The 22,931-nt window shown below is 42.0% G+C and overlaps 1 pseudogene; it reads left to right on the forward strand.

Moving 5' to 3' along the window:
• Positions 1 to 1,712: 1,712 nt before the first annotated feature.
• Positions 1,713 to 3,839, forward strand: LOC147978205 (uncharacterized; annotated as a pseudogene).
• Positions 3,840 to 22,931: the final 19,092 nt, after the last annotated feature.

Consider the following 22,931-nt stretch of genomic DNA (forward strand, 5'->3'; position numbering starts at 1 on the left):
TTTAGGTTTACTCAAAGTCAAATTTTGTCAAGTTTGACCAACAAGATTGGAAAAAAATATCACAAATGTATATATCATGAAAATATAATTCACGACGATTCTAATAGTATATATTTTACATTGTCCTTTTCATAAAATATTTGGTCAAAGTTAAACAAATTTGACTTTGACTAAATTCATAATGCAAAGTAAATAAAAACGGAGGGACTATGACACTTGGCCCCATCGAGAAAAAATGTTTTGAGTTACTAAATCTCTATAGAATAATTATTCAATAAAATCAACCCGTAGCAACGCACGGGCACTTTTTGCTAGTAATAATAAAAAAAGGAGCCGGCCTGCCCAAGGCCCAGCCGGACCAACACCCCAAACCCTAACCTAGACAGACGCACGCACCCAATCCCAGCCACCGTGCCGCCACCTGAACCCAACACCCGCGCACTCCCACAGTCCCACACAACGCATGCACACACACACGAGGAGGCAGCCGACCCAGGGCCGGCCCATAAATCAGGCAAAAGGGGCGACCGCCCCGGGCCCCAATAGGGGAGGGCCCCAACTAAAACTTATACGCAAAAACGTTAGTTCACACCACATACTAATAAGTTGTATCATGCATGGGTAAACCAATCCGACCGGCGGAGTTGAGTTCAAATACACTAGTCTCTCTTTATCATGGATGTCTTAATGCACAATTTTTAATTCAATAGACGTGTAGGAAATCTCATTTGCATTAAATCAAACCATGTGAGTCTGGACGAACATGTTAGTTAATCGAGTCATATGTAGAAGTATAATCAAGAAAATTTTTAGTTCTTCGATGATTCTATTATCGAACCCAATTTGCATGTCACAATTTCTATGTCCTAGAAGTTTCCAAGAATATGACTGCCCAAAATACACTAGAAACCACTATTAAAATATTTGTTAGCGTGTATATGATTTAGAAATCTCTACCATAATATTCAATAATGTTGAATATATATGAACACACTCATAGATATGCAAATATGTTACACTACATTGTTTATGCAATATTAGAAAAATAAATCATTTGTTAAATGATAAAATTTTCATTTTGTAGAATTAGAATTTTCAGTGTATAGTACATTACATCCAAATACCAATAAATAATATAACTATTATTTGAAACAGTTTTGCTAAAGCACATCTAGATGTGCTATAAGTATTGCACATCTAAGTCCTATGTCATTGATCTTATGATGAGATTCGTGTAGATATTTTCTTTTTCTTTTTACTCTTTCTCTCTATGCTTAATTCACCCACTTAGATATGAAATAACTAGAGCACATCTAGATGTTCCCTAGACACACCCTATTTGAAAATATTCTTATGTGGCTAAGTAATAGAAAAAATATTAATTACAACTATAATGTGGTACACATAATTTAAAATAAGTATAAAACTTTAGTATAAAAAAACAATTATTAATAGCTGTGGAAGTGCTCGATGATCCTCTACTCCAAGTCGATTTAAAGAGACTGCAAAAGTTGAGCACAGCGATATTATCATATTATTTACTTCGCCAGTTTATCTATCCGCGAAATTGGTCGTGTAGGAAAATCATTGTGTTGGAGGAGCTATGCACCTTATGTACTGATTTGGAGATAATTTAGAATATTATCTTGCCTATGGTTGCGCAAGCATAGGTGGTCGCAAATCTGGGACTCACCGATGAAGTTGCTGGGGCTATGGTGGCGATGAAGGTGAAAGCGACAGCCATGGAAAGTGCAGGGAAGAAATACGTAAAAGGACTCTCGATGAGGTCTTTGATCTATCAACAAATTGCTAGTCTAGGTGAGGTAATGGAGTGTGTCACACGGGACTTAATAGCTAAGACTCAAACCCTTCAAACATTTCAAGATGGTATACCAAATATGATCAATCGGATAGATGAAGTATTGAACACCGAGATGCAGTTCTGAGTTCTGGCTCTGGCAGCATAACTTACAGAAATTGAAGGAGAAATTTTCCCAAAATAAGATCCTTGTGCAGGACTGTGAGTTTGAAGGCATAATTTTTAAGAGCAAATTTGACAACATGGATATAGAAGGAAGAGCAACTAAAGAAAATGAAGAGAGCAGTCTAATGGACAAGGAGAACACCACCCCTCTTGTCTCAAGCAACATAATAACTGATAAGAATCAGCTAATGTTGAAGCCTACCAGTTCCCAACAGTTGATGGATTCCATTTCCCCTCTGAATTTGGAACATGACAAGTTTTCAGATAGTGAAAACTCAGTACTGAACATTGGAAAGAAGATGAAGTCAAATGAACTTACATCTGAAAATCTTTTTCCATTAATGCCAGTCGAGACAGAGTTTCTGCTCATGTCAGATCAAGATTTAAATACTGACATCATTCTAGACAAGGAAAACTCAGTGCTGGCTTCTGGAAAGTATAATGCTGGTATCTCCCCTGCGAAACAAGGAGATCTCTTTCCTGACAAGAATGTGGCACCTGCCTCCAGGGATCTCAAGCGCATTGTTGGTAAGGTTCTTGGCTCAAGGATGGACAGTTCGGTGTCAGCAGAATACACTTCAAACAGGAACAACCATCAAGGGGAACACGATGAACTTTCATCAGTGTATGATGAACAAGGAGACCTCTTTCCTGACGAGAATGTGACACCTGCCTCCAGGGATCTCAAACCCATTGTTGATAAGGTTCTTGGCTCAAGGATGGACAGTTCGGTGTCGGCAGAATACACTTCAAACAGGAGCATCCATCAAGGGGAACACAGTGAAGTTTCATGAGAGTATGATGCCATCTCCCTAGTGAGGCAACCAGACATCTTTCAAGACAAGGAGAATGTGACATCTGCCTCCAGACGTCTCAAGTCCATTGGCAGAGAGGTTCTTGGCTCAAGGATGGATATTTCAGTGTCGGCAGAATACACTCCAAACAGGAGCATTGATATACGGAAATGCAATGATCTATCATCAAAGTCCCAACGTTCCCACACAGTAGATGATGGAACTTCCTATTCAGATAATGAGAATTTGACACCTATAACTACAGGAGATATGAAAGCGAGAAGGTGTCTTCCAAAGAACCTCTTCCAAGTGGATGCTGACCAAGATCAAGAGGCCTTCTGCTCGGACAAAGAAAACTCTACACCAGTGTCTTCTATATCTTAGAAAACAATGGATATGTCTGAAAACCGTACACGGATTGAAAGTGCAATCACAAAGAGAAGGGTGGAAGATAGGCTCCCGTCCTAGACTCTTCTCTCAGATTCTCCCTTGAGACCAACCAGCTCATTCGATTGCACTCAGGCTAATATTAGAACAGCTAATTTCTCAATCAGGTTGGAAGATGAACATAACAATAATCAAGATCAAGAGGCCTTCTGCTCCAACAAGGAGAACTCTACACCAGTATCTTCTGTAGCTCAAAGAACAAGGGATATGTCTGAAAACCATGCAAGGATTGAAAGTGCAATCGCAAAGAAAAGGTTGGAAGATAGGCTCCCTTTCTAGACTCTTCTCTCAGTTTCTCCCTTGAGACCGACCAACTCATTTGATTGTACCTAGGCTAATGCTAGAATAGCTGATTTCTCAATCAGGTTGGAAGACAGACTGAACAATTTTGCAGTATGTAATCGTAGATGTGTGCATAGGCAACAGAGAAAGCATGCATATATGCAGTTGATAGATGCTCATTTCACTAATCAAAAGTTGTCTTGTGCATAAGAATGTCATTTCCTATGACAGGGCGGTTGTGCAGCACCTTCTGTGGGATATCATGGAGAGCTGAGGCGGCGGCAGGCAATCTGTTGGCGGTGGCGCTGGAGATGCGGGAGAAGCTAGAGTAGTGACAACTTCCTCCTCTCGGTATACCTACCGTGGTCCCGTGGGCCCTGCCCCGAAATGCCACGGATCCGGGTGTTGGGTATTCCTCTCCTCTCTCTGGCCTTGCAAAATGTTTGGATTTTACATGAAGTTTTCTACAAATGTTGCTTGAAATTTTCTTTGTAAATTGATTTGTAAAGTTGCAAATTCATGTGTAAATTTTTCTCTCTAAGTTCATGTGTAACTGTAGCACATGTGTTTGCATGTTGCAGCAAATGATGTGCTTGCTTGCTCTGCTTGAGCAACATTTTCTTGGTGTGTACTTGTTCAACTTGATCTCTATTTTGTTTGAACTAATTCTGAATATGCAATCTCCATTTTCTTTCTAGTTAATATGAACTGAAGAATTGGTGATACTGTGCATTTGGCAAATTTCATGTAGCTAACAGTTAACTAGGTTGATGAGTTTGAATTCCGTCCGTGTACTGAATCCATAAAATTAGGTCTTTGAACTGACATCGTCATCACTTACTGATACTTGGAGTAATTTCCTGTTTGGTCATGCATAAGCATAGCAAACAGAACTTGCAGTAAGCAGAGCACAAGAAACAATCCTATGGGTTGTACTTGTATCTCCTCTCATGTGAGATGAGAAGTAAGATTGACAGCATATAGATCCTATAGGTTGTACTCATAATTGATCTATATAACTGAAGCTTGATGTGTACTTGTTCAATTATTTTCTTGATGTGTACTGTTTCAACATACAAATAGTGAACTCAAGATGGAGTGCATCTGCTCGGTGAGGTCCCTCTCATCCTACTTCTACTCCTCCTCCAGTGATTGTGTGGACTGATTCAATATGTTGTATTTTTGGCATTATAGAGTTTGGCTTTGGTCCTAATGATTCTATGGCCTGACGGTTAAGTGGATTAAGCACGAATTTGCTGGAGAAAAATGTTGTTCTAGATCTGCAGGGTGTTTGCTGGTATTTGGTTCCTGTTTGTGTACTTGTCGTGCGAATGTGGGAGAGTTAGCCAAGTAATCTTACGACTTGCGAATCAAAATCATCTTGGAGAGGTAGGTATGAAAGGTATTAAAGATTGCGGGTAACATCCCGACAGAAAACAGGGGCGCATATGCACCATGTTTCCGTTACCGTGTGCAGTATGTTTCGTTTTATTTGTTGGGGGCTAGTTGATTGTTGTCCTGTCTATGTATTAGTCCATGTTGTTTTGTCTCTGTCTAGCACTTCTTTCTTATAATGGCTGGAGGAACCCAGCAGCCTTTGTAACGCACAAAGAATTTGTGCATTTTACTTATAAAAGGCTGGCCACGAGTGCCTGTTTTCCACAAATGTTAGCTTTCATTGGTGCAATTTTGTTGGGGGCTAAATTGTATAACAACTAGCTGTGCATTCAAATTGTTTGTGTGGTGATTGACGCCATCTTGATCCTCAACTGCTGTATCTGTGCATGTTTTAAATTTGGCAAATGACAGATTGCTTTACTTTTCATGGTTTGTATGATTGTAATAACTCTGACTCGAATCACCACAACTTTTGAATTCGTGTATGCATCTCAACATACAAATAGTTAAATCACGTTTTATAGGGTTAAAATTTCCTAACACTCATCAACCAATGCTTATGTCTTGTATGCTTTTGTTCACATGGTTTGCAGCTGTATATTACATGTCGTCAATATACTAGTCGCTCTAACCAGAAAGGCCGCACTTGGTTTCTTGACTAGCATGTAGATCCTGGCACTGTTGTTTTAATCATTTCATCATTTTATTACCCATTCTTATTTGTGTGGGTACTAGTGCTCAATTTTACTAAGAATGCTAAGGATTTATTTCTTAAAAATCTTGCAGGACTATCCAGATCGGTCGGTGTGGGTTCATCGGTGACCGTCGCAGCCGACGGGAGGAGCTCACCGCGCCACAGCCACAATTCTTGCTTCCCCACCAACGGCTGTTGTGAGCTCTCTCTCCTCCATTCCTCCATCTTTATTCTTGTGAAAAAATGTTTCTTTTTCCCCGTTGAATTGGATGTGTGCATAGGCAGTACATAAAGCACACACTTATGTAGTAGATAGAAATTCAGTTCACTAAATTTTGTTCTTATTAGTAATAAATAGCTAGGCATGAATGCATGTTTTCTAAATTTGTGTTGTCGTTGGTGTGATTTTGGTGGGGGATAAATTATATGTCAAGTGGTTAGGTATTCAAATTTTGTGTGTGGTTGTCGCTGCCATCTCGATCCTCAATTGCTATATCCGTGCAAGGTTTTCTTTTGGCAAATGAAAAATTACTTTAATTTTGATGTTTTGTATGATTGTAATAAGTCTGATAGATTTATTTACATTTCATGGTTTGTATGATTGTAGTAACTCTAATTGGAATTAGCACAACTTTAGAATCCATTTATACATCTCAACTTACAAATCGTTAACTCAAGTTTTATAGGTTTGATATATTTCCCTAACACTCATCAACCAATGTTTATGTTTTGTATGCTTCGTTCACATGGTTGCAACTATACATTACATGTCGTGAATATACTAGTTGCTTTAACCAGGAAGGACACACTTTGTGTCTTGACTAGCATGTTGTGATATAAGTTGTAGTATGATTCTGGCACTCGTTGATTTAACCATTTTATTACCCATTCTTATTTTTCTAGGGGTACTAGTGCTTAGTTTTACTAAGAACGTCAAGGACTTCTTTAAATCTTGCAGGACTATCCAGATCGACGGGTGAGTTTGTCGGTGACTGTCGCAGCAGGCAGGAGGAGCTCACTGTGCCGCAGGAATGGCAGCGAGGAGGCGAGGAAGAAATGGTGGTCGCCTGCCCGGGTTGATGCTGCCGGGCAGTCCACCAGAGCTGTTGTCGGATGTCTTCTGGTGACCACCTCCTTGAGATGATGCTATAGCGCATCCCACCCATTACTGCTCAGGTCCCCTCGATCCCCTCCCATCCCTTGTGCTGCCCGCCGCACTTCTCCATTGCTGCTCTGCTCCTCCTTGGACATACCTCCTCCATCCCATTTCCTTCTTCCCGAAGCCGCCACCGCCGCCGGCATTCCTTCCTCGCCGCCCACCCCTTGACGCCGGCCAACCGCACCCACCTAGACCCCTCGACGCGCCACCCAATTCCGTCCGCCCACCGTGCACCCGCCAAACCCCTCCCCCCCTGCCACAGCGACGGCCCAAGCAGGACCAGCGGGACGCGCGGGAGATGGAGGGCCTCCGACCCCAGCTTCTGGCGCTGACGACGTCCCCGACCTTCTGTTGCGGGTGCCGGCAACGACTACATCCCTAACCTTCATCTTCCCAGTGAGGTCCCTCTCCTCCTACTCCTCCTCCAGCATTCCTTGGAAATCTTGTTACCTGCTTGTATGGACGAGTCGATATGATGTATTTATGGTGTTATTATAGGGTTAGTCTTTGGTCCTAATTGCTTGTATGGTCTGACGGTTCAGTGGATTAGGCCACCCAAGAAAATTGTCGTTCTGGATCTGGGGAGTACTTGCTGGAACTTGGTTCCTGTCTGTATAATGGTCGTCCACTACTGTGCACCATGTTTCCATTTCCTACCTCATGGAGGCTGTTTCGTTTTATCTAGGTGATTGTATTTCTGTCTCTGTAGTAGTCCATGTTAGGTTCTATAAAGTATGTCATGCTGTGTACCAGATCTATTGTATACCCTACACTGTTTTTGGCAAGGGAGTACAATAGTGATCTAGGAGTAGATCACTGGACAGCGGTCAAAATTATCCTTAGTGGAATATGGATATGTTTCTCGATTATGGAGGTGACAAAAAGGTTCGTCGTAAAGGGTTACATCGATGCAAGTTTTGACACTAATCCAGATGACTCTAAGTCTCAATCTGGATACATATTGAAAGTGGGAGCAATTAGCTAGAGTAGATCCGTGCAGAGCATTGTTGACATAGAAATTTGCAAAATACTTACGGATCTGAATGTGGCAGACCCGTTGACTAAACTTCTCTCACAAGCAAAACATGATCACAGCTTAGTACTCTTTGGGCGTTAATCACATAGCGATGTGAACTAGATTATTGAATCTAGTAAACCCTTTGGGTGTTGGTCACATGACGATGTGAACTATATATGGGTGTTAATCACATGGTGATGTGATCTATTGATGTTAAATCACATGGCGATGTGAACTAGATTATTGACTCTAGTGCAAGTGGGAGACTGAAGGAAATATGCCCTAGAGGCAATAATAAAATTATTATTTATTTCCTTATATCATGATAAATGTTTATTATTCATGCTAGAATTGTATTAACTGGAAACATAATACATGTGTGAATACATAGACAAACAGTATGTCACTAGTATGCCTCTACTTGACTATCTCGTTGAATCAAAGATGGTTATGTTTCCTAACCATAGACATGTGTTGTCATTTGATTAACGGGATCACATCATTAGGAGAATGATGTGATTGACATGACCCATTCCATTAGCTTAGCACCCGATCGTTTAGTATGTTGCTATTGCTTTCTTCATGACTTATACATGTTCCTGTGACTGAGATTATGCAACTCCCGTTTGCCGGAGGAACACTTTGTGTGCTACCAAACGTCACAAGTAACTGGGTGATTATAAAGGTACTCTACAGGTGTCTCCAAAGGTACATGTTGGGTTGGCGTATTTCGAGATTAGGATTTGTCACTCCGATTGTCGGAGAGGTATCTCTGGGCCCTCTCGGTAATGCACATCACTTAAGCCTTGCAAGCAATGCAACTAATGAGTTAGTTGCGAGATGATGTATTATGGAACGAGTAAAGAGACTTGCTGGTAACGAGATTGAACTAGGTATTGAGATACCGACGATCGAATCTCGGGCAAGTAACATACCGATGACAAAGGGAACAACGTATGTTGTTATGCGGTCTGACCGATAAAGATCTTCGTAGAATATGTAGGAGCCAATATGAGCATCCAGGTTCCGCTATTGGTTATTGACCGGAGACGTGTCTCGGTCATGTCTACATTGTTCTCGAACCCGTAGGGTCCGCACGCTTAACATTACGATGACAGTTTCATTATAAGTTTATATATTTTGATGTACCGAAGGTTGTTCGGAGTCCCGGATGTGATCACGGACATGACGAGGAGTCTCGAAATGGTCGAGACATAAAGATCAATATATTGGACGGCTATATTCGGACACCGAAAGTGTTTCGGGTGATTTCGGAGAAAACCGGGGTGCCGGAAGGGTTACCGGAACCCCCCAGGGAAGTATTGGGTCTTAGTGGGCCTGAGGGGAGAGAGAGGGCAGCAGCCCAGGAGGTGGCGCGCCCCCTCCCATGAGGAGTCCGACTTGGACTAGGGGAGGTGGCGCGGCCCCTCTTTCCCTCTCCCTCTCCCTCTCTTTCCTTCCCCCTTCTCTCTTCCTAGTTGGACTAGGAAAGGGGAGTCCTACTCCTACTAGGAGGAGGAGGACTCCTCCTTGGCGCGCCCCAAGGGCCGGCCGGCCTCCCCCCTTGCTCCTTTATATACGGGGGCAGGGGGCACCTCTAGACAGACAAGTTGATCTTCAAGATTGTTCTCTTAGCCGTGTGCGGTGCCCCCCTCCACCATAGTCCTCGATAATATTGTAGTGGTGCTTAGGCGAAGCCCTGCGACAGTAAAACATCAAGATCGTCACCACGCCGTCGTGCTGACGGAACTCTTCCCCGACACTTTGCTAGATCGGAGTCCGGGGATCGTCATCGAGCTGAATTTGTGCTAGAACTCAGAGGTGCCGTAGTTTCGGTGCTTGATCGGTCGGGCCGTGAAGACGTACGACTACATCAACCGCGTTGTCATAGCGCTTCCGCTGTCGGTCTACGAGGGTACGTAGACTACACTCTCCCCTCTTTTGAAATTACTACGTTCCCCAACACTTCTACCATCAGAGTTCTCACAACCATCAAGATAAAAAAACCCAGCTCGACAAACTGATTTAACTAATGCTAAATAAATTGATGATTTTCTCAAAAATTTCTCCAAGTAAACAACACACCTCTTGCAAATGTAGTTGTCGACTTGAATGGAATACACGCAGCAGTCGACATGCCCGTTGTATTCCTGCTATGACCATTCGCCCGCCAACCTACTGCAAGCCCACAACTGCATGGTGCTGCTTATTTGTTTGGGAGATTGCAGACGCAGCTGCAAGTCAACCTCTGCTCCAAAGTGCATGTCTGCAGCTTCATGTCGTTCCATGATGTTGACAGCATGTGCTTAGCTCAAGAGATGGAGACATTATCAAAGAATCCTCAGTTAATTATCTATGTATGCCATGATAACATAAAAAGGACATCGCATTGCTGTAGGCATGAAACAAAGTGCCAGATTATACAGTTTCATATACACTTTTATGGTTTTATTCATATATCATACGGTGTGTCGACAAATGGCACTACTGTGTGAGATCAATTAATTCTGAATATGCAAGTCTAGGACAGTACTGCTCCAATAATAATATATGTGTAACTATGAGCTAATTTCCAGCATATTCAGATAGCAGTTGGATGAGTACTATTTTTTGTCATCTCAGATTCCTACCAACATGCCAGCCATTGTCCTTGTTCCTATCACGATGTGATTCTTCAGATGGACACTAAAATGATGAATTTTCTACCTGCACACAATTGTAACATGCCTTTATATTAGTATATATTCAAGGATGGAACATGCCTTCAGATGCATGCAAGCTTTACGTTGCTGACCTTTGGGTCACAAATGAAAACAGAGCGTACTGCTCTTTAACACAAAAATTAATTGATGTATTTAGGAGATGTCCACAAATAACAAAATTTCTAATTAACTGGGAATAGAAGATTCAAGTAGGTAGGAGTAGATACGTAACAGAGTGATAAAGATTGGCATTAATGCATCTATATATGCTGCAAATCCTTTGTTTAGAGATCTGAAGTCAGTTCAACATCAAAAGTGTGACCATCTAGAGAAGTGTGGACTGTGGACATAGGTGCAGAACAACAATTATAGGTATATCAATTACTGACTAAAGTTAGATACAGCCAAAGTAATAACGTTGGGCGGGGTAATATACAATCTAGACATAGGTTTGATGTAATTCGAAAATGAAAAAAATATGATTAGGAAATACAAATGGGAGTATTACTAATTCTTGAGACCAAAGATGTCTTTTCTATTAACATTTATTTTAATAGATAAGGGATGAAATACTTGAAGGGAAGACTACTCCAAGAAAAGATCGTATAACTCCAGAGATGAACTGCCTACAATTTCAGCTAACAAATATTCCAGAATTGATCCATGGTTAACTTGAACATATCAAATTAACTTTGACTTGGTGGACTGATACTCTATGTTCATCATCATAACCCTTTTAACTTTCCACAATATGCGCTTTCCCAGGTACCAGTTAGCACTGACCTATGGTTCTTTATCTAGTTCAATTAAGGGAAGTGATGCAAACTGAGTTACTTACTGAGGTCCAAGATGGATCGATATGCAGAGATGTAGAAGGTCCTGCATTGGAAAAAAGCCAGCATGGGGCTACGATATATGTCGTCCTGAACCTTGACTTAACGGTGCATCGTGTTCTACACATGATGGACAAGATGTTTCAATAGAAAGTCCTTGAGGAGCTGCATGTCCATGGCGTCCCAGATTCGTGAAGAAGCCCTTGACGGCGGCGACCATGGTGGATGGGGAAATCTCACGGCGTGCTCCATCTGCATCTGCAGCAGAGGATATGAAGAGAAGGTGAGGTGTAGGGGTGGCGGATCCCAGTCAAGAAGGAAGGAGGGGTGAACATGGGGTCGCCGGAGACGCGCCGGCGAAGCCCTGCCCGAAACCCTAGCCACGGGGTGGGGTTGCGAGCGTGCGGTAGAGTCCGGGAGCGGAGAATCTAGCCGGAGGGAAGGGAGGCGCGGACCGTGGGGAGCTCGGGGGCATGCTGCGCGACGCTGGAGGTTGCCGGAAGCGGCCGGCGTGGGCGGCGGCGGCGGCGACTTAATGGGCGAGAGGGAGAGGAGGCGAGCCCGTGCGTGTGTTGTTGTGTTTTTTTCCTTTGCAAATCTGCTCGGACCACATGTTGAATACTCCGAATGCCAGGGTGTTTTCTGAAAAAACGAAACGTTTTCTTAGATATCCACTTAAGATAGGACTGCGAGTTGATTTCTTAGAAACAGCGGGACTGTTTTGCAAAACTGCCATGACGGACGACCAGAAGCAGTAGCTGGTTTATTAGTAGGTAAAGATATCCGGTAGTACCTAGAAGATTATCAGTTACAAGATTTACCTCCTTGGTTGATTTTTGTTAATGAAGTTGATTGGTCACATTATAAATTTTTAGATGGATATATTGAGCATGATCCAATTTTAATTCTTCGCACCAGCATATATAAATGCGACTACTAACACTATAGGAAAAATTGTGTATGTTGAGTACTTCATAGTATACCGATTGTTTTTCAATGTGTACGTGGAGTGTTTTTCATATGTGTATGTAGTACTCCCTCTGTAAACTAATATAAGAGTGTTTAGATCACTATTTAGATCACTAAATAGTGATCTAAACACTTTTATATTAATTTACAGAGGGAGTACTTCGTAATATGCCGAGTGTTTTTCATACGTCGAGTACTTCGAGTAGGACCAGCGGCTTCACCGCTAGAGGGAGGGGCAGCGGTTTCTTCTCTCTCTCTCATGCTTTTACGTCAAACTCACATGTTGCTCTTCTCTTTTGCATTTGTGCTGAGTAAACACTGAGTGAATCTCGATGGAAGGAACAGTGAAGCCATGAATCTAAAATCATGAGATCACTCACTTGAGGTATGGAGTCATATTGATATGTGACTTTACGAATCATTGCCTACAAAGATTAAAAAAATATGTTAATTTCCAGTCACATGTTTTGTATATCCCCGCAAAAAAAAGCATGTGTTTTGTATATTAATGCTGGAACCTGGACGCACTGCTCCAATTGCAACTTGTTAACGTTTAACATGTTCTACTTGCAGCCAGTTAGGAAAAAAAAGTCTAAAGAGATTTGGGTGATGTGAAAGAAAGAGTCATTTTTTTATGGTTTTACTATTTTTGAGACAACTAAAAGTAACAATTTTCATCAACATTAATGCAAACGCAAAAAGGTGAGCATATTGTAATTAAATGATTATGAATGTTGACTTTCTAAGTCAATTGAGATAGTCACTCCTTTCATGCATTGCATCATACCAAACTATAAATATGACATTTGAACATGTTTACTTGCCAATGTTTTTCCAATACACTAAAATTAATGAACAACACATAGTTATGTAGTCACAAATGACAACATTTTCCCCTTAATTTCTCTCGCTGAACTCTACAGTGTCATATTAGTAAATTATACCGCCATGTCTACATGATCTAACGGGGGTGTTTGCTACGGCTGATGAGGCGGTCCCTTCATATTGTTTCCGAACATGAAAATCAATGCCTCTATACAAAATCAACCTTGTAAATAACTTTAATATGTAAGCATGAAACTGGTACCTAGGTACTAAGGTTTGATTCTATGATTTTTTTGTGCGCCGAGTTGCTCCTTTTCTGTAACTAGGGCTAGGCATTTCATAGTGACGAAGCTTGGACAATGAATTAAAATTATTATGGGTACATTGTGGTTTTATGGCTAAATTTCTAACAATGCCCACCACTGAAGCTGACAATAATGTCAAATCAGCCTATGTTGTTCATCATTATGATTTTCTGGTGTATGTAAGATTGTGAGCCATGTAAAATAACTAAACTATTCTATTTTATCTATGGTGTCAACTCCGATTTATTAAAAAATAATTGAAACCAACCAACTTCATGCCAAGCTGGTAAATATATTAATTGGGGCTAGCTCCCAAGGCATACTCTTGCAATTTGTGGCTACATATAGTCCACTATATAAAGATTACAACGTAGCTACACAAGCATCGAAAAACACAAAGGATGGATACAATTGCTTCAGCTTGACTGAATTTTAAAAGGTTTCTATATACCTTTTCGAGTCGCCATCGATATATATATATATATGGGAAGGCGTAATCGAGAACATTAAAAAAAATACATCGTGATGTTCTGGGTTTAACGGAGATTAAAATGACTTGTTTGGGTGACGTCCATACAACAAGTTATCCAAAACTTTGGGTGACGTTTATGAATATGTTGTAAAAAGATAAACTCTTCTTGCACTAGTGATCATAGAAAGCATGAACGAACTTTGGCTAACTAACTTTCTGAGGCCACACTGCATTTGAACCCCTCCAGGAACAAATTATTGAGACGGTTATTGTGCCTGAGACATCTGGCCACCCATTCAAGCACTTTGATTAGCACTATGTTGTCCTCCACGAGGATTGAAAGCAGACTCCCCCTACTTGTGCATTCATCAGACCTCTTTGAAGCTACACATGTGATTGCACTCCAGCACCATGTGAAAGATTTTGAATCCCGCTGAGCCCCATGATTCCGCACCTGCAAACTGGATCTGATGGATACCTTGGTTCTGCGGTTGCTCCTATGGACTAGGTGGAAATTGCAAAGTTTTGCAAACAACTGAGATCGCTGAAGCACGTTGATATCATTGTGAGGCCTGTCAAGCTAAAGAAAGAATACCAAATCCACAAGTGTTGTGATGTGATGCAGCGATGGCGGGCATTTTGTTACGATCTAGGCATTATCATCGCAAACTTGTTGGATAGTTCTTTCACTTCCCGGCAGCGCTCGAATTGACGAAACCGAGCATTACCAGGGAAATCCTCTCGCTTCTCCAAGTCCCCAAAGCTTGGTTGTTTGATGTAACCCTTTTACTCCCCGTTCAATGTATTTTTCTGACCCGGATGGGTCTGCGGACGTTTGATGTACCATGTCAGGTGACAAAAAAGTGTTTGAACCGCGTGGTTCGGACCGGATTTGATGCATACTAGGCTACTAGCGTTGGAGTTGCCCTAACCTTTCCATATGCAAGCATCATCATCACTAGTTTAATCGTAGAACGAGATAGTCCCACGGTTTGTTTCAGCGGCCACCGACGGGAGGCACGTGCGACGTTGTTTCTCCACTACTATTAAACAATCAAACAAGAAATTTCTTACGTGCACCCCGTAAAACGTACACGGATTCATTATGACCGCATGATTAAGCCCAGTAAACTCAATCTAACGGCTAGCCTTAACCTAATCCATTCTCTGTGTGCACTTCACAATTTACATTGACTGACCGTGCTTCACCATATGAAACTCCACGTCCGATCAATTAGGAAACTATAATCATGATCGCGTTTTCTTAGGAAACTAATCACGATCACATCTTCTTAGGAAACTAATCACGATCACGTTTTATTAGGAAACTAATCATGATCGCATTTTTTAGTGCTTTGGATTTTTAGTGCTTTGACACTTCGTGCAGAATGAACTAAACATTTACATGTCAAGAGCATCTTGATGCATATAAAGCGTAAACAAAGGCATGAAATAACGAGTTGTATGGGTTGATTTATACTCTCCAGTTTTATGTACGTTTGTGACTGTGTGTACCAGACATGAACATTCATCGTTTCATGCGTTGTCAAGCTTTCCTATACGCCACGAGATGCAAAGCAACCTTTTATCTACCACATGTTGGCATCTACTTGAAATGCAACCAATAATTATACGTGCGTTGCACGTGCACACTTACTAGTTGCAGAGAAAAATGAGAAGAAAAAAAAGGGTTTCCACGCGTCTGGCCAGTTGGTCTAAAATCGGGCTGGCCTGCTGGAGCCTGGTCCTCTCCCAGCGCATTGTTGATTGATTCACGGGAAGAGCGAGACAAGACACCAAGAATTCAGGCAAGTCGTGAGGCCGCCTGCCTCCGCCCGCCCAGGACTCGATCTCGATCCCCGTCCTCCTGCCCGCGAGCCAGATTGGACGCCGCGGGAGCGCCCAGATCCCGCCATGAATCCCGAGTAGTAAGTCAATCCCTCCTCTGCTCCCCCCCCAGCAGTTCCGATCGGGGTCGGGGCTTTTAGGGTGAGACGAGATGTCGCTCGATCTGGCGCGGGGGGGAGTTGACCCTCGATCCCAGCAGATTCGTCGCGTTTTTTCTTTTCTTGCTTGGTCTGGATCGCGTCTGCGAGGGGAATGCCACCTAGGAGAGTTTGTTTAAATTATTAGGTGAAATTTGAAGCGTAATAGTTTGCTCTATGGACCTATCTCGCTGGATGCCGCGGGGTAGATGCGCTTCATTTTGATTAGTGTTTCGAGGGGCTGTTTATTGTGGATTTCAGGTTTCTACTACGGAGTACTATCTAATGGCAGTAAAAGAACAGGCAATTTTGTCTGCAGAAGGAGGATAGGTCTATTTTGGTGAATTATGCATGCTAATATCACTTGCACCATCTCTAGTTTCGCAATCACTTTGTTGAGTCTCATGTTTTTACTCCCAAAAAGGAATGAAAGAAAAAAAAATCATATCCTACTTGTTGATACTGTTTGGCTAAATTATGGGTCAGTTGATCGGATTTGCATATTTCTAGAATGCACCAGTCTGCTCAACATCCTTTACATGCACGACCCAATGCTTGTTTGTTCGTGGGATGATATAACTATTCGTTCGGTTACTGCTCTAACTGTGGTTGCACTTCACTCATTCAATGTTACATTATCATTGTATCTGAATGCTGTAAGGGGAACTATTTTACATTCTTTCACACGCTAGTCCATAGGGATCAAAGGGATCTATTAGCCTAGCAAAACTGACATTTTGGCTGTGTATTAAACACTAAAATATCTCTTCATCTGTCGCTGCCTAGGTGTCTAAGCCTGACAATATTATTCCATCTAATTGTTGTGTGTTATTATCTTGAGAATACATTGCTCTTTGAGTAGATGATTTTTCATATAAAAAACTTTTTCATCCGAGTTAGTATGCAAAAGTTATGCCCATTTTTACAAATTTCAGAGAGATTTTGCAAATAAAGTCAAAATTCACATTTGCCAATTTTCCCAACAACTAGACCACATATCACATGGGAAACTTATTTTCTTTTATTTTTTTGAAATTTCCATCATTTTCTTTTATTTTTCTTAAAACTGAAAAGGTGATCCACTTGGGGGGGGGGGGGGTAGAGTTTGAAAATGGGACCTTTAGTACCGGTTCGTGGCAAGAACCGGGACTAAAGGTCTCAACCCCATTAGTCCCGGTTCGTGCCTCAAACCGGGACTAAAGGTCTAATCTTTAGTCCTGGTTTGAGGCACGAACCGGGACCAATGGTTGTGGGCCAGGAGCGAGGCCCATGCTGGTCCCGGTTCATCCCACCAACCGGGACCAAAAGGTCCAGATGAACCGGGACCAATGGCCCACGTGGCCCGGCCGGCCCCCTAGGCTCACGAACCGGGACCAATGGAGGCATTGGTCCCGGTTCTGGACTGAACCGGGACTAATGGCCTGACCCGGCCTGGACCAAAGCCTTGTTTTCTACTAGTGAAAAGTGTTTGAACCGCGTGGTTCGGACCGGATTTGATGCATACTAGGCTACTAGCATTGGAGTTGCCCTAACCTTTCCATATGCAAGCATCATCATCACTAGTTTAATCGTAGAACGAGATAGTCCCACGGTTCGTTTCAGCGGCCACCGACGGGAGGCACGTGCGACGTTGTTTCTCCACTACTATTAAACAATCAAACAAGAACTTTCTTACGTGCACCCCGTAAAACATACACGGATTCATTATGATCGCATGATTAAGCCCAGTAAACTCAATCTAACAGCTAGCCTTAACCTAATCCATTCTCTATGTGCACTTAACAATTTACATTGACTGACCATGCTTCACCATATGAAACTCCACGTCCGATCAATTAGGAAACTATAATCATGATCGCATTTTCTTAGGAAACTAATCACGATCACATCTTCTTAGGAAACTAATCATGATCACATTTTATTAGGAAACTAATCATGATCGCATTTTTTAGTGCTTCGGATTTTTAGCTTTGGATTTTAAGTGCTTTGACACTTCGTGCAGAATGAACTAAACATTTACATGTCAAGAGCATCTTGATGCATATAAAGAGTAAACAAAGGCATGAAATAACGAGTTGTATGGGTTGATTTATACTCTCCAGTTTTATGTACGTTTGTGACTGTGTGTACCAGACATGAACATGAAGGAAATATGCCCTAGAGGCATTAATAAAGTCATTATTTATTTCCTTATTTCATGATAAATGTTTATTATTCATGCTAGAATTGTATTAATAATGATGGTGCAACTTATTTGTGGCACTACCGTTTAGGTCATAGTGATACACATAATCATAATATTGAAACCAAAAGATGCAAGGTTAATATTGAAACCAAAAGATGCAAGGTTAATAATGATGGTGCAACTTATTTGTGGCACTACCGTTTAGGTCATATTGGTGTAAAGCGCATGAAGAAACTCCATGCTGATGGGCTTTTGGAATCACTTGATTATGAATCAGTTGATGCTTGCGAACCATGCCTCATGGGCAAGATGACTAAGACTCTGTTCTTCGGAACAATTGAGCGAGCAACAGATTTGTTGGAAATCATACACACTGATGTATGTGGTCCGATGAATATTGAGGCTCGCGACAAGTATCATTATTTTCTGATCTTCACAAATGATTTGAGCAGATATGAGTATATCTACTTGATGAAACATAAGTCTGAAACATTTGAAAAGTTCAAAGAATTTCAGAGTGAAGTGAAAAGTCATCGTAACAAGAAAATAAAGTTTCTACAATCTGATCATAGAGAAGAGTATTTGAGTTATGAGTTTGGCCTTCAGTTAAAAACAATGTGAAATAGTTTCACTACTCACGCCACCTGGAACACCACAATATAATGGTGTGTCCGAACGTCATAGCCGTACTTTATTAGATATGGTGCGATCTATGATGTCTCTTACCGATCTACCACTATCATTTTGGGGTTATGCATTAGAGACAGCTGCATTCACGTTAAAAGGGCACCATCTAAATCTGTTGAGACGACACCGTATGAACTATGGTTTGGCAAGAAACCAAAGTTGTCGTTTCTTAAAGTTTGGGGTTGCGATGCTTATATGAAAAAGTTTCATCCTGATAAGCTCAAACTCAAATCGGAGAAGTGCGTCTTCATAGAATACCCAAAAGAAAATGTTGGGTACACCTTCTATCATAGATCTGAAGGCAAGATATTCGTTGCTTAGAATGGATCCTTTCCAGAGAAGGAGTTTCTCTCGAAAGAAGTGAGTGGGAGGAAAGTAGAACTTGATAAGGTAATTGTACCTTCTCCCTTATTGGAAAGTAGTTCATCACAGAAATCTATTCCTCTGGCTACTACACCAATTAGTGAGGAAGCTAATGATGATGATCATGTAACTTCAGATCAAGTTACTACCGAATCTCGTAGGTAAACCAGAGTGAGATCCGCACCGGAGTGGTACGGTAATCCTGTTTTGGAGGTCATGCTACTTGACCATGACGAACCTACGAACTATGAAGAAGCGATGGTGAGCCCAAATTCCGCAAAATGGCTTAAGGCCATGAAATCTGAGATGGGATCCATGTATGAGAACAAAGTACGGACTTTGGTTGACTTGCCCGATGATCGGCAAGCAATTGAGAATAAATGGATCTTCAAGAGGAAGACGGACGCTGATAGTAGTGTTACTATCTACAAAGCTAGAATTGTCGCAAAAGGTTTTCGACAAGTTCAAGGTGTTGACTACGATGAGAGTTTCTCACTCTTATCTATGCTTAAGTCTGTCCGAATCATGTTAGCAATTGCCGCATTTTATGAAATCTCGCAAATGGATAAACAAAACTGCATTCCTTAATAGATTTATTAAAGAAGAGTTGTATATGATACAACCAGAAGGTTTTGTCAATCCTAAAGGTGCTAACAAAATATGCAGCTCCAGCGATCCATCTATGGACTGGTGCAAGCATCTCGGAGTTGGAATATACGCTTTGATAAGTTGATCAAAGCATATAGTTTTATACAGACTTGCGATGAAGCCTGTATTTACAAGAAAGTGAGTGGGAGCACTACAACATTTCTGATAAGTATATGTGAATGACATATTGTTGATCGGAAATAATGTAGAATTATTCTGCAAAGCATAAAGGGGTGTTTGAAAGGAATCTTTCAAAGAAAGACCTCGGTAAAGCTACTTACATATTGAGCATCAAGATCTGTAGAGATAGATCAAGACGCTTGATAAGTTTTTTCAATGAGTACATACCTTGACAAGATTTTGAAGTAGTTCAAAATGGAACAGTCAAAGAAAGAGTTCTTGCCTGTGTTGCAAGGTGTGAAATTGAGTAAGACTCAAAGCCCGACCACGGCAGAAGATAGAAATAGAATGAAAGTCATTCCCTATGCCTCAGCCATAGGTTCTATAAAGTATGCCATGCTGTGTACCAGATCTATTGTATACCCTAAACTGTGTTAAGCAAGGGAGTACAGTAGTGATCTAAGAGTAGATCACTGGACAGCGGTCAAAATTATCCTTAGTGGAATAAGGAAATATTTCTCAATTATGGAGGTGACAAAAAGGTTCATCGTAAAAAGTTACGTCGATGCAAGTTTTGACACTAATCTAGATGAATCTAAGTCTCAATCTAGATACATATTGAAAGTGGGAGCAATTAGCTAGAGTAAGTCCGTGAAGAGCATTGTTGACATAAATATTTGCAAAATACTTACGGATCTGAATATAACAGACCCGGTGACTAAAATTATCTCACAAAGCAAAACATGATCACACGTTAGTATTCTTTGGGTGTTAATCACACAGCGATGTGAACTAGATTACTGACTCTAGTAAACCCTTTGGGTGTTGGTCACATATCGATGTGGACTATGGGTGTTAATCACATGGTGATGTGAACTATTGCTGTTAAATCACATGGCGATGTGAACTAGATTATTGACTCTAGTGCAAGTGGGAGACTGAAGGAAATATGCCCTAGAGGCAATAATAAAGTTATTATTTATTTCCTTATTTCATGATAAATGTTTATTATTCATGCTAGAATTGTATTAACCGGAAACATAATACATGTGTGAATACATAGACAAACAAAGTGTCACTAGTATGCCTCTACTTGACTAGCTCGTTGATCAAAGATGGTTATGTTTCCTAACCATAGACATGAGTTGTCATTTGATTAATGGGATCACATCATTAGGTGAATGATCTGATTGACATGACCCATTCCATTAGCTTAGCACCCGATCGTTTAGTATGTTGCTATTGCTTTCTTCATGACTTATACATGTTCCTATGACTATGAGATTATGCAACTCCCGTTTGCCGGAGGAACACTTTGTGTGCTACCAAACGTCACAACGTAACTGGGTGATTATAAAGGAGCTCTACAGGTATCTCCAAAGGTACATGTTGGGTTGGCGTATTTCGAGATTAGGATTTGTCACTCCGATTGTCAGAGAGGTATCTCTGGGCCCTCTCGGGAATGCACATCACTTAAGCCTTGCAAGCATTGCAACTAATGAGTTAGTTGTGGGATGATGTATTACAGAACGAGTAAAGAGACTTGCCGGTAACGAGATTGAACTAGGTATGGGATACCGACGATCGAATCTCAGGCAAGTAACATACCGATGACAAAGGGAACAACGTATGTTGTTATGCGGTCTGACCGATAAAGATCTTCGTAGAATATGTAGGAGCCAATATGGGCATCCAGGCCCGCTATTGGTTATTGACCGGAGACGTGTCTCGGTCATGTCTACATTGTTCTCGAACCCGTAGGGTCCGCACGCTTAAGGTTTCGATGACAGTTATATTATGAGTTTATGAGTTTTGATGTACCGAAGGAGTTCGGAGTCCCAGATGAGATTGGGGACATGACGAGGAGTCTCGAAATGGTCGAGACGTAAAGATCGATATATTGGACGACTATATTCGGACATCGGAAAGGTTCCGAGTGATTCGGGTATTTTTCGGAGTACCGGGTAGTTACGGGAGAAGCAATGGGCCTTGATGGGCTTTAGTGGGAAGAGGAGAAAGAGCCAAGGGGCTGCTGCGCCCCCCTCCCCTCTGGTCCGAATTGGACTAGGGAAAAGGGGGCCGGCCACCTCTCCTTCTCCTCCACTTCCTTCTCCCTTCCTCCCCTCTTGGTGGACTCCTACTAGGACTTGGAGTCCTAGTAGGACTCCACATCCTGGCCGCACCAATTGCCTTGGCCGGCCTCCTCCTCCTCCATCCTTTATATACTGAGGCAAGGGGCACCCCATAGACACAAGTTGATCTTTGTGATCGTTCCTTAGCCGTGTGCGGTGCCCCCCTCCACCATATTCCACCTCGGTCATATTGTAGCGGTGCTTAGGCGAAGCCCTACGACAGTAGTACATCAAGATCGTCACCACGCTGTCGTGCTGACGGAACTCTTCCCTGACACTTTGCTGGATCGGAGTCCGGGGATCGTCATCGAGCTGTACGTGTGCTAAGAACTCGGAGGTGCCGGAGTAACGGTGCTTGAATCGGTCGGATCGGGAAGAAGACGTACGACTACTTCCTCTACGTTGTGTCAACGCTTCCGTTGCAATCTACAAGGGTATGTAGATCAGACTCTCCCCCTCGTTGCTATGCATCACCATGATCTTGCGTGTAGGAAATTTTTTGAAATTACTACGTTCCCCAACAGAACATTCATCGTTTCATGCGTTGTCAAGCTTTCCTATACGCCACGAGACGCAAAGCAACCTTTTATGTACCACATGTTGGCATCTACTTGAAATGCAACCAATAATTATACGTGCGTTGCACGTGCACACTTACTAGTTGTAGAAAAAAATGAGAAGAAAAAAAAGGGTTTCCATGCGTCTGGCCAGTTGGTCTAAAATCGGGCTTGCCTGCTGGAGCCTGGTCCTCTCCCAGTGCATTGTTGATTGATTCACGGGAAGAGCGAGGCGAGACGCCAAGAAGTCGGGCAAGTCGTGAGGCCGCCTACCTCCGCCCGCCCAGGACTCGATCTCGATCCCCGTCCTCCTGCCCGCGAGCCAGTTTGGACGCCGCGGGAGCGCCCAGATCACGCCATGAATCCCGAGTA

Source organism: Triticum urartu, chromosome 3A (genome assembly GCF_056163025.1).
Source record: "Triticum urartu cultivar PI428250 chromosome 3A, HENAU_Tu73, whole genome shotgun sequence".
NCBI lineage: Eukaryota > Viridiplantae > Streptophyta > Magnoliopsida > Poales > Poaceae > Triticum > Triticum urartu.